A 12,782-nucleotide genomic window follows, 5' to 3' on the forward strand; every position below is an offset into this window, starting at 1 on the left:
TGAAAATGGTGGCTGCCATTAGTCTTAGGAGACACATGAATTACCTGGCTGACAGGTGGTGGAGCAGTAGAAGGTCCTTGAAGTAGCGGACCAGGGAGGTTACCTTGTCCTGAGGGAGGAAGGCCTTCATCAGGTTGGTCCTTATCCTGCATCCTAGGAAGGTTTTGTCCTGTGCTGGGGAGAGGAATGATTTTGTGAGGTTGAGTGCGAATCCTAACCTCTGGAGCAGTGACATGGAGAACGACAGATGATTTCTGATTGTCTTCCCCTTCTTTAAGGATGAGGACGTCGTGTAGGTAGGGATAGATTTGAATGCCCTTGGTCCTGCAATCTGCTATGGGTGGGGCTAGGTACTTTGTAAAGACTCTTGGTGCAGTGGATAAACCAAAAGGCAAGGCAACAAATTGAAAGTGTGAACAGAGTCCAGCAAAGCATAGGTACTTCCTGTGGTTTGGGTGGATAGGGATGTGGAGGTAAGCCTCCTTCAAGTCCAAAGTGGCCATGAATGCTTTGGCTGGCAACAGTGGAAGCAGGTTTTGAAGGGATAGCATTCTGAAGGAAGGGACCTTTAGAAAGAGGTTTAGGAAGAATAAGTCCAGGATGGGTTTCCAAGGGCCGTCCTTTTTTTGGTACCAGGAATAACCTGGAGTAGAATCCCTTTCCTTCTTGGCCTGATGAAACAGGCTCTATGGTTCCCTGAGCAAGAAGGTTCTGGATAATGTGAGGGATTAGGTGTAGTTGGTTCTTGGGGGGAAAAGGGATGCCTAGTGGAATGAGTTTTTCCTGCCAAGACAGGAAGTATCCTTTTTCCACTATTGCCAGGACGCCAGTAGGAGGCGGGATGACGGGGGAAGGTGGTTGAGGCAGTCAGACATTATTATTCCTCTCCTGAAAGAGCTGCCTGTTGGGGGGCTGAGAGGTGGATGCCCAAGAGGAGGTTGGTTTCCTGGACTCTTTTTTATGTCTAGAGATTGAAGATGTGGCTGGGGTGGAGCTCTCCTTTCAAAGGAGGTCTCTGTAGGGTAATTCCTATAACATTTTGGTACTGGGGAGACAACTAAGTGTTTCGTATCCTGGAGTTCCTTACTCTTCTCTTAGAGGCTTTTAAACAGGTCAGCAGACTGTTGGCCAAACATGAGTGTATTACCCAGTGGTGTGTCCAAAATTTTTGTTTTAAGTCTTCAGGCAGGGGCTGCAGTCTAAGCCATGAATATCTGCATGAAACAGAAGCTGATGCTGCAGATCTTGCAGAGGTCTCAGCTGCATCATAGCTGCACTTTCTTGCTACCTGAGATGCCAGGGACAGCTTGGATGCTATTTGTGTCTTGTTTGGGGAGTCAGGTAACAAGGACAGTAGGGATGAAGCCTGTGATACCAAATGTAGGCTATATTTGACCATGTGGGTCTAGTAATTAATTGTCCTAAATGCTAGAGTGAAAGAGGTATATATCTTCTTTCCCAGCTTGTCCATTACCTTGCTATCTTTGTTGAAGGCAAGAGTGATGAAGATGGGATGAGTCTGGACTGTTTGTCAGGGGCCACAGCTACAACTATAGGGTCTGCCAAAGAGGGCTTTACAAGAAATTTGTGCTCATCAGGGGTCTTATAAAAATAGGTCTCTTGGGAGCTGGAGGTTGTGAATCAGGATTCTTTGAGGCTGATGCAAATGCATCTAGGTATGCTGTAATCACCGGAGGAATGGCTGATGGTGAGGGTGATTCTACCTGAAGCAGCTCAAAATACCTCTTTTGAATTTCCGTCATCTGAGCTGTATCTTGTTTAAAGTACTCTCTCATTTTAGTAATAGTTTCTCCAAATGTAATATCCTCGGGGGGGGGGGGGTCTCCCTCAATGGAATCCTCATCTGCGGAGTAGTAGTCCAAGGGAGAAGCTACTTGGGAGGATTAAGTAACTGACTCATCAGAGAAGGAGGAGGCTTCTTCCTCCTGGGAGAGGGTAGGAGGGATAGAGGTAGCTGAGGCAGAACTGGGGCTTAGCACAGGCAATGTGGATGCTGTGGAAGCTGAAGGCCTAAGGACCATGAAGGCCTGCAGCAAGGACTGTGAAAAGGACTGCCAGTCTGGTTGTTCTTCAGAAGAAACAGATAAATGCTTAGTCTTTTATTTCTTTTTTAAAGGAGTTGATCTGGTAGAAGCTGAGGGCCTAGTTTCAGGGATCTGGCCTATGGGTGAGGATTCAGGATCATGGATGGCTGTCCAGTGGAGCCTAGTTCCCCCTCGACCTTGGCAGTAGCCGACATCAAAATAATCTCCAAGGATATGTCTACTTTGGAAGAGGCTTCCTCAAGGGTAGTCACTGACTGTTTGTCTAGCAGACATCCCTCATCCCCTATATTGGTGGCTGGCAGGGTGTCCTAAGACGGAGAGGCAGACGTGGTAGGCTTAGAAACTTTGGCCTTCTTTTTTGGCAGTTCTGCTTGAGTGGCTGACTCCAGATCCATTTGTAAAGCTAGCCTTTTTAACCTCTGGTTCCCTAGGTATAAATTGAGGGCAGCCAGATGACTTCTGAAAGTTTTGGGAAGAAACGACTGGTAGATGGTACAGGAGGTATAGTCATGTTCCTGACCTAAACAGAGCTTGCAAAGTTCATGGGAGTCTTTGTGCAGAATTTGATGTTCACATCTATATTGTCAAGGAAACAGGCAACAACCTAAGCTCAAGCAAAGACAATAAAATGTTTCCCCAATGGGGTCCTTAAGTTTAGACATCTTGAAGAAATGGAGTGATGTGATCGATCTGACGTTCGACTGTGACAGAAAGGTTCTGAAGTCTGTGCATGCAAACGTCACATTTAAGGCCCCTAGTTTATGGCCCTTTGTGTGACTTCCCATGCGCCAGCAGCAACCAGGCTTGAGCTGTTGAACAGAAGCTGATGTTTGGGGTGGCCTGAGGTGGAGGATCCCACAGTAACAATACTGCAACATGAGAAAAGAAGGACATATGGTTATTGCAATACATTCACTGGCTGTTGTGCATGAACCAAAATACACATTTTTATTTATTTCATTTTAGCTTTCAGAATGTACTGACAAAAGAGGTACAGACAGGTTTTAGTAATTACAATTATAAGTCATACAATGTCAATAATTTTTAACTCACTGTGACAGAAGTGCATTAAAAATCTGACAGCCTCATTTCCCGGGAAGGGTCAAGTGAGTCCCTTGCCCCTTTTCGTAAACAGCTATAGTGCTTGAGATATTTGGTTGGGCCATCTCAATCCAAGGATGCTGGCATTCCAGTTGATGTTTTATCCACAGCATGGGAATCAATGCAGTTTATCACTTAAGACTAAGAAGTGTATAAGTATATAAGGCAACTGAAGCCTGGCCTTGGAAGGCACAATAAGAAGAAAACAAAATGAAGTGGAATGAAAATCACTGGAGGCCAGCAATGTGGAAGTCACCCCCAGTGAAATCTACAAACAGCAGGAATGAGAGTATAGTGAACCCAGAACAACAACATATAACCAATAAGAAAGCAGTGCTATGAAAAGAAGGGAGGAGCAATGAAGGCACAGTGACTGAACATACACCATAGGAGATGAATAATAACGTTCCTCAACTACTTAATAGGCAAGGCTGAACTGCAACGTGGCAGAAAGGAATTAGGAGGCCTTTACACAGAGATGACATGAAGTGTTGGAGCGAACAAAGACTCCCAGCAGGAGTGGGCAGTCCCCCAGCTAGACATCACAGTTCCAGGTGCAGTGGAAGCTGTACTTTGCTCATGCTGGAGAATTATGTGCTTTTAGGGTTAGCTACACAAAGGGACAGGGGAAAAGAGTGTTAGAAGAACAAAAGCAGCAAGGAGATGTTTCCTAAAACCAAATCAAGCAGATAGCCTGCAGCAAGTGTTGAGAAATGGTCAAAGTGACAGCACAAGGAAAAAGTGACAGTACAAAGCGTAGGTCCTTCTGAGCTACAGAAACAGGCTGAAAGAATCCGTTGTACACTACTGAATCATTACTTGTTTTCATGGCAAAGTTGGCTTACATGGTGGTTTGGATAAGTAGTATATTTGTACTGCTAACAGAAATTTTATTTTTGGAAGTTTACTGCAATGATCTCCTTTTCACAAGTCAGAGTTTTTCAGCTATGGTCATTTGCCTGTTGTATTTCTTCAGCTGTGGTCAGTGTAATAAACAGTAAGCTCAGTGTGGTGTTCAGCCTAACCAGATGTCACTGATACAGTGTAATTTAGCAGACACTGTTCTTCTGTTCTTATACAGTGACTGATCCTCACACTCTAACACGTGCAGGCTATTAAGAGGGGAGGGGAAGACATCTACAGATATCTGGTCCCAGGAAGGTTGACCACTGTGTGGAGTAGAGCACATAGCTCTTTGAAAAGTGGGAGAGAAATCAGCATTAATTTATAAGCACAAGGTGAGAAGATGAAGGTCATAGTAGCTAATAAGACATAAGGAAGCACACAAATGGAAACTGGCTGGAGCATACTATTGTTTTCCCCAGGGGAAATACTGCAAGACACAGTAGGACAGGAAGGTTCAGAGGCAGCACATGATCCTGGGGTGGATTTACAAGCAAGGACAGCCTATTTTTTTACCACTACAAGTATTTAGATGTCTATAGCATGATAATAAGGGCATTTAGGCTCTCATCCATAAAAATAAGTTTTCAATAAGAAGGAGATGATAGCAGCAGCATGCAGGGAAATAGATGAATTATAATGATAAGCCTATTGATGGAGGGCTGGCTCAAAGGGCTCAAATAACTCTTAATACTGTTTCCTAATTCTGACTGCAGCATACTGGGGATTAAATTCAGGAACACAGGTATCTTTGTAGTAAGGGGGAGGGCTGTGTATGAGGAGGGCCCATTCGACCATGATTTTCTGAGGGAGGAAGGGTGGCAAACTCAGACAGTCCTGGGTGGCACAAACTCAAGCTACGTCACTGATCAGTAGGGCATGGAGAATGACTTTTGGAGGTACTAGCAAACTATAATATTCTTTTGCTAAGATTAGAATATTGCCTACCATTAAATGCCCTACCTTTACCACAAAACTCACATACTGCAAATCACCAAAAACAAAATCCTATGGTTCATCATCTCCCTTCCCAGTGAACATCATTGCTACACATTTAAAAAAAAATGGTTACCATTTACTACAGGGTCTTGGCTAGGGCCATATTTTGGTTGTCTGTTCTTCAGTTTGCATTTGAAAGTTGGTATCCCACAATTCTGTTGGAGTGGGTGGGTTTGCATAATTATGAATGCAAATTTTATGCTGATCAACATACAGATTTATACCTATTTTTCATGGGCCTTTGTCCAGATTTTTGATGTTTCCAGGTTGAGTGGTATGTGATCATAATAAGTCTGCAACATTTTGGAATCAGATAGTCATAAACCTTACCCAATGTAGAAAAAAAGAACTGAATAAATATGTGAAGACCTGTCATCACATATGTGCCGAAGAATTACACTAATGGAGTGGCCGCAGGTCACAGAAGAGCAAGTGTCAAAACTCTGCTGGCTATGGGAATCAATAATCTTAAAGTAAGTACAGATGGATGGGGATGATGGAGGTGTCTAATCACTGTGAAAGATATTGCTTACTTTATTGGGACACAGGGATTACCTCCCCAAAATTATTAGCTCATAAATGCAAAGCACATCATCAGGAATTGGCTATTAATGCTATTTAGAATGATCAAGGTTTATTTATGCTGATTTAAGTAGTATCAATGAGTTTCTAAGTGCATAATACCTTACGTTTAGCTGCATGGCTCAGGGGAACATTAATACCACCTTTAAAACTCTGTTAGGAAAAGCTGGAAATATGGGGCCTGCAAGCAAATGATGGTGTAAAATAGGTAAACCATTGTCTCTGAAATCACTGTGGCTACTGGTGTACTACATTCTGGGAAAGCATCATGGCTAGATAGATTCTCTATAGATTTTTATAAAAGTTGGAGAAAGGAGTTAGCTGCACCTTTATACCTGATGTTCGTTGATGCTTTTAACAAGAAATATTTTTCACTGACTTTCTATACAGCTAAACTGGTGATGTTTTCTAAACCCCAGAAATATCACACTGACCCTGCCAGTTACAACCTAAAAAAAAAGATGTTATCTAATAGGTTGGAAAAATACTTACCAAACATAGTAAGTGCTTATTTTCTGTAGTTCCTGGAACAGTGGGCACATAACCCCAACTTGACACATCATAGCTAGTTATAAAAATGGGAAGTACAAAACATGAAATACCTGCTGCAGCCTTTCTGATTGACCTTAGTAAAGTACTTGACTCAGTTAACTAGCATTTTATTTGGATATCCATGACCAGATTACGTTTCCCTCCACCATTTATCAAGTAATGCAAATTATTATATGTTAAAACAGGGGCACAAATTTCACAAAATAATTTATAAAAGTACATTTATCTAGAAAGAGGTATTCAACAAGGCTGCCTGCTGTCCCCACTCCTGTTTGTTGTTGCTGTTTACAGTTTGGATACGTACCTGCAATACAAACGTGATTCATACCAAATTGAATTATAAAGGTAGAAGGCACCTTTAACCTTGTGGTATGTGGATGACTGCATTATTTGGCCAAGTGATTCAGAAAGTGAAGTTCAGCTAATACTGTCTCTTTTACAGGAACTATTAACCTACTCGGGACTGCAAAGGAATTTAAAGAAGTCTGCATTGTTTTCACTTAGTAAAATAGCTGAAGCAAGGTTGCAAAATGTGACTGGCATAACAGCTGGGATTATGTGTTAGCGTCTTTACCTGTGTATTCATATGACCTAGCCACTGGATAAGACTGTGGAGGTCAACATTATGTTAGTGCTTGAAGCAATCAGAGATAAACTGCTACAGTTCAAGTTTTTGAAGCTCTTTTTTTGATAGTAGAATCTGGGCAGTTTTTTATCCTTCTCATGATATTATATATATATATTTTAGTTCTTTTCTCATACATTACCTTCCAAGTTTACCACAAAGTTTTCTTTGAGATGGTAGATGATCACATATAAGTCAAAATCTGAAGACTAAACTCACTGGGCAGGATTCAACCTAACAAATAAAATAAAAAGTGTTTTTTTGCAAGAGGGCAAGCCCCTCTTGCATCCCCTCTGAACTTTACACACATACACCCCCCCCCCTAATTCCATGGTTGCACAATGGAAGAAGGGAGAAATCTCCCTAAACAAGGAAATAATTGCTGGCACACACTCAGAAACACCACTGGCAGTAACTTTATATAGAAACAAATGGGATCAGGGTGTTCAGCATTGGGGCTGAACTTGCTGAGCGGAGTCCTCATGGAGATGAGCCTCATGGATGTGTAGGGAAGCCATTCACAAAAATGGATGCCAGAAAATTAGGATCAGATTCACCTGGGTAAAGTGCCTCTTTATTTTTATATTTTAAAAATTATGTGGAGAATCTTGGGACAAAGTAAATTGGATGGAAATTGTAGGAGTCTCAATAATGTCAAGTTATATGATTAAGATGTGCATGTGTTGGGGAATTGCAAATGATTTTCACTCTTACAGAAATAATGATAAGGTGGCCAAAAATTTCATAAATTCACTCCTCCCCTATCTATGTGGCAAAGAGGGAGAGAGAGCTCTGACTACAACCCATGAGATCATAAGTCCTGAGTTCAGTTAGTGGCTTGGGCACTGGAGGAGTGTGACTGAATGGAGCAGCAACCACAAGCTTGCCCATTCTGAGAGAGAGGGTGAGGTCTCTGCATGTCATCTACAACCCTTCCAGTGATAGACAAGTAATGTTGTAATCACAGAGCAGACAGCCAATGAAAACATACCAGGGAGGATGGCAGATAACTCACTTTATGTGGATATGTGTGGTGATATGTGTGACATCAACCATTCTTGCCAAGTTAGGGCATACCAAAAATTCCCCATCATACTAAGCCAGCATATGTAATGGTGTTAGCTTGCACAACTCTGCATTTCCTCTTCCCAATATGTTGTCTTCCTCAGCAGTGTCAACACTGAAGGATAGTACAGGGGATACCTGCATTAGGAGATGTTAAAGCAACATTGAGCTCCTGATGCTCAGCTAGATCACTACGTGAAGGAAGAAAAAACAAACACAGACACACTTATACATGTGTTGGAATACATTTATTATGCATAAACTCATGCATACCTGATAACGTGTCTGATTAATGCTTTTCAGGATTTCAACTGCTATGATGAATCCTTTAAGGAGTTTAAGACATATAATTGCAAACATTTATAGGAGTTTTGGTTTCTTTGCTACCACAGTGATAAAAGTAATGTATTTATATACATTCGGTGTGCTGTTTCTAACTATGCCTATTGCTTTCCAGCAGGAGTTCCTTGCTATAACTAGGAGAATGTATATGTCCTTCTCAGAGGCTTGATAATCCATAATAAAAGCACAGCAGTGTCTACTAACTACATAATGGGAGGGAAATCTCACTTTGACTGGTCTGTCCAACAGAATGTACTCTCAATCAACCATTCGCTGCTAACTACAGAGCCAGATCATGGTCAAATGGGGCCCCAGGCCGAGTAATGGACCAGTACCCCTCCCATAAACATTCCCGTGTCCCATTACTTGGCTGTCTCTTCCCATTTACCATAAATACTGTTCAAACCTGTCAGTGTACATACTTTTTTCTTCTTTTCTTTTAAAGTGCTTACAAACTTTTGATGTAAAACCTTTATATTTCAAATTTTATAGCACAAACACTGATGGCTTTTTGCTAATGAAAGCAAAACAAAATAGCCTCACATTTAAAGCAGACTTAGCATCAACAACAATAAACTTCTCTTCCCTTGAAACTTATATTCATTGAAAATGCATCTGGCCAGTGGTGGATTATGTACCCATTTCCATCCACAGACATCTCCTAAACCCAACAATCATGGTTACAGTGTCGACTACATCTTTCCCAGATGTCGATGTAAAAAAATTAATAATAATAATGGCCAATATCACATATTTCAAAATCATTTCACACACACACAGTAGCCGAAGTATTCTAGCTTAATTCTCTCTCTCTCTTTCTCTCACACGGGTCTATGTTTAACCATTGAATAACATTTGGATTGAACGGTTAAACATCGAACCCTATCCATCGAACGTTCATTCAGTGAAAGTTCATTTTTTTGCCAGGGAAAATAACTAGTTAGCCAACACTTCCCTGTCTCATACAATGCAGTATTTCAAACCTAGCCAGGTAGGGGGCTTCACCCCCCCCCCCAAACTATATATACCAATACAGAGACCGCACTACAGTGGGGAAAAGGGCAGATGGGGAAGTGTTGGCCAATCAGTTACTTTCTCATTCGCTGAAATTAATGTTCCCTGAATGAATGTTCAATGGATAGGGTTTGATGTTTAGCTGATCGATCCAAATGTTATTCAACGGTTAAACATAGACCCCTATCACACACTCACACACACACACACACACACACACACACACACACACACACACACACACACACACACACACACACACACACACGCACATACACGCACGCACACACACACACACACACACACACACACACTAGTGCTGCAAATCCAGCTTTACTGTTTAAAAATGACCATATAAGAGCATAAGGTACTTTCACCCACATAGAGGCCCCTGTCCCCACCAGCAGTTTTAACTACACTGTTAACTGAATACACCCATTGTTATGAAGAAATAAATTGCATGTACTTTGTTGGTAGCTTTAGATGAACTACACAAAATTGTAAGATCACTAGCATCATACCATAAGATCCAGCCATGTGTAGCACATTTTACACAGAAACGCATTTATAAGACGATAAGAAATATCAACCACTTAACACATACTAAGGCAATGTACACAATCTCTCCAGAAGTAAAAGTCATTTGATTAATACCACATTAAAGAGCACTATTACTAAACCAGAGGTTGCTGCTGGGAAACAACATTTCATTTAAGTGCTTCATCGATAAATGCACTGCCTGATGCCCTTGAAAAATAAATTGCCTGGGTTGCATTAAAAATGGTGTGCTGGTGATATTGCCCAAACATTTCCTGAACTAGATCAGCTATTCATAGGAAAATGTCTGACAAACAACAACAGGTTCATGATTATTAGGCATGCAGTCTTGGAGATCATTAAGTAGCCTAGCACAAATTCCCAATTGCTCCAAAGCATGGTCTGGTTAAATGACTTGCTCAATGTCACACAGGAGGTAAATGAAGTTGAAAAGATTCAAACTCTGCACCCCCACCGCAAGAAGCAGCTCATTACACAAGATGGAGCTTTAGTTCTCTTTCCTGCCAGACTAACAGTTTTTAACAAAATGCAGAAATCATTTATAATCCAATCTTGTAGACAAGACTATACCATAATAATATGCAACAACGACTACTTAAGGAATGCTAAAGATCAGACAGTTCTGATCCTCACTAAATAATGTGACTATATGATCTGACAACTGTAAAACCTTTTGCATTTGCTGGAGAATCTAAAAACGAACTGCAAAAATATATTAGTAACATGCAACATGGTTTGACTATATTACACAATCCAATTCATTCCTTGCTGCGCTGAATAAAGCAAAATAATCACAGACACTATAAATGCTGCAGCAATAGCTTTTGTTCAAAAACCCACAAGTCAAACACAAATCAGAAATATTACTGTATACAGCACACAGTTATTTTTTCTGGGGGGGGGGGGGGGTTACTTACTTGAAAGACACCTAGATGTGTGCATCAACATATATAGGAATGCCAGCTGGATTAAGGCTCTTACCCCCTTAATCAGCCCCCATAATTAAGTAGAGCATTTCACAGACACACACTCCATGGACGCTCTTACTCTAGCAGACGGAAGTAAACTCCTCCTGCAGTTATGCTGTGCAATAATGACAAATATACCTGTTGTTAGTTTTGCTTCTCATTCTGCTTTGAAATTTAGTACCCAAGCTTGCTCCAGCTTCATTGGCTGAAAGCAGGATACAACAGGCCATGGTCAAAGTAGGAAACTGCTTAAAGTGACAGTATGCGGTCACTTACAAAAAGTTACAACTTTTCTTTTTTCTTTTTCTTAAGTTAAGTTGTGGCTGGGGCCCCCATGCCAGCATGAAGCCCAAGGCAACTGCCTGGGTCACTTAGTGCTGGATCCAGCCCTGGTTAACTGACATTTTCAAGAATAACTTTGGGAGACTAAAATGTTCTTATCTGTACATCCAAGATATACATAGTACTAATACAACTTAACTTTATATCAATGTAGCAACATCTGTTTTCTGTGTACATTTAAAGATGTTAAAAAATTTCATATTCTGAACAATGTCTTCAAATTTCATCCCAAACTTATTATGAGGTTCATACTTTCTTGACTCATTCTACTATTAGTAAATGGATACTGAGTTGTCTTAATTTATCTTTCTTGTCAGAAATTCCAACTATTAATCAGAATATTAAGACTTAAAATGAATTTTGAGTTAACCATACAAGACCTCTACACCTTTTCTGTTTATAACTAATCCCATAGTGCACTCTTTTAGCCAGATCTTTCATTATAAAGGGTCTCCTTCTATACAGTGAACATATTGTTTTCAACAGGGAGCTCAGACTCTTGGAAACAGTAAGGAAATTTACTGCTTACACTTCACAAAGTCATTCTGCTAACCCCTTCAAAATATTTTAACAAGTTAATTTCTTTTTAATCTATGTTTTCTGGACTCTGTCTCCCAGATATGGCTCTACACGCAGGCCATGTGGCACATAAACTCTGTTAAGACATATGTTTTCTGGATTCTGTCTCCCAGACATGACTTTACATACAGGACATGTTGCACACATACTCTGCCTGTCTTAATCCCACCATCTGTCACTCACCTTACTGACCGCAGCCTTATTAGCATCTGGTAGTGCGATTAGAATCCATCATTAGTGACTAGCTGCATCTACCTAAAACATCAAGTACAGCTGTTTTGTACCATCCTTGAATGTTCATAGACCTGAATGGTTCTATGCATGTCACATCCAGTGGCTGCAAAATCCCTACAGTTTGAAATCCAGCAATATGATATACCCTAGACCAGAACATGGAGTCAGTATTGCAGTGACTGAAGATCAAAACCTCTTCAGCTTGCAGCTATGCAATATCCCCTTATATGACCATCCTGCTCCAGCTCTGGTTGCCAAACCAGGGCTGCCAGCAGCAGACAAAATGCCATATCTCAGTGCATGCAGAATCAGCAATTAAGTTAATCATGTTAACATGTGCAGAGTGAATTTTATTTACTAGGCAGTTTTCCCTGATAATAACTTCCAAGTCAAATTTCCACTATGTATACTGAGTGGCATATGAGAGCTAATTTTTTTTCTTTTACTACTCTTCTGGTGAAGAACTGTATCACCAAATCTCCCTTTCATGGGTACCAATTATATTTTCAACTACCTAATAAGATTAATAATATTTTTCTCAGATAATATTGCTAAATCCTGGTTTCCTCTCTATTTCATATTAACTAGACAAATTCACAGAAGGACTGTCATTAATTTCATAAAAATAAAATGAGCGTTACCATTAGTTACCATATCTACTTGCCATTTTCTCCCCCCAGTTACTTATTTTCCTTCAATATTCTGCTGAATATCTTTATTATTACACATCACTCTTGCTAGCAAGATTTTTTATCAACATCCACTTTTTCTTTTATAAAGTTACCGCATTATTTGTATACCATTCTAATTATTTGCTCTCTTCCTTCTATTTGTTTTTATTCCATACCCTCA

At 40.6% G+C, this 12,782-nt stretch overlaps 1 protein-coding gene across 1 annotated transcript in view; it reads right to left on the reverse strand.

Annotated features, from left to right (window-relative positions):
- The window catches only part of MAP7 (microtubule associated protein 7), a 1,390,439-nt gene that overhangs the window by 382,231 nt on the left and 995,426 nt on the right, over positions 1–12,782 (reverse strand). The window lies entirely within an intron of this gene.

Source organism: Protopterus annectens, chromosome 1.part1 (genome assembly GCF_019279795.1).
Source record: "Protopterus annectens isolate FY-2018-M chromosome 1.part1, PAN1.0, whole genome shotgun sequence".
NCBI classification, from domain to species: Eukaryota; Metazoa; Chordata; order Ceratodontiformes; family Protopteridae; genus Protopterus; species Protopterus annectens.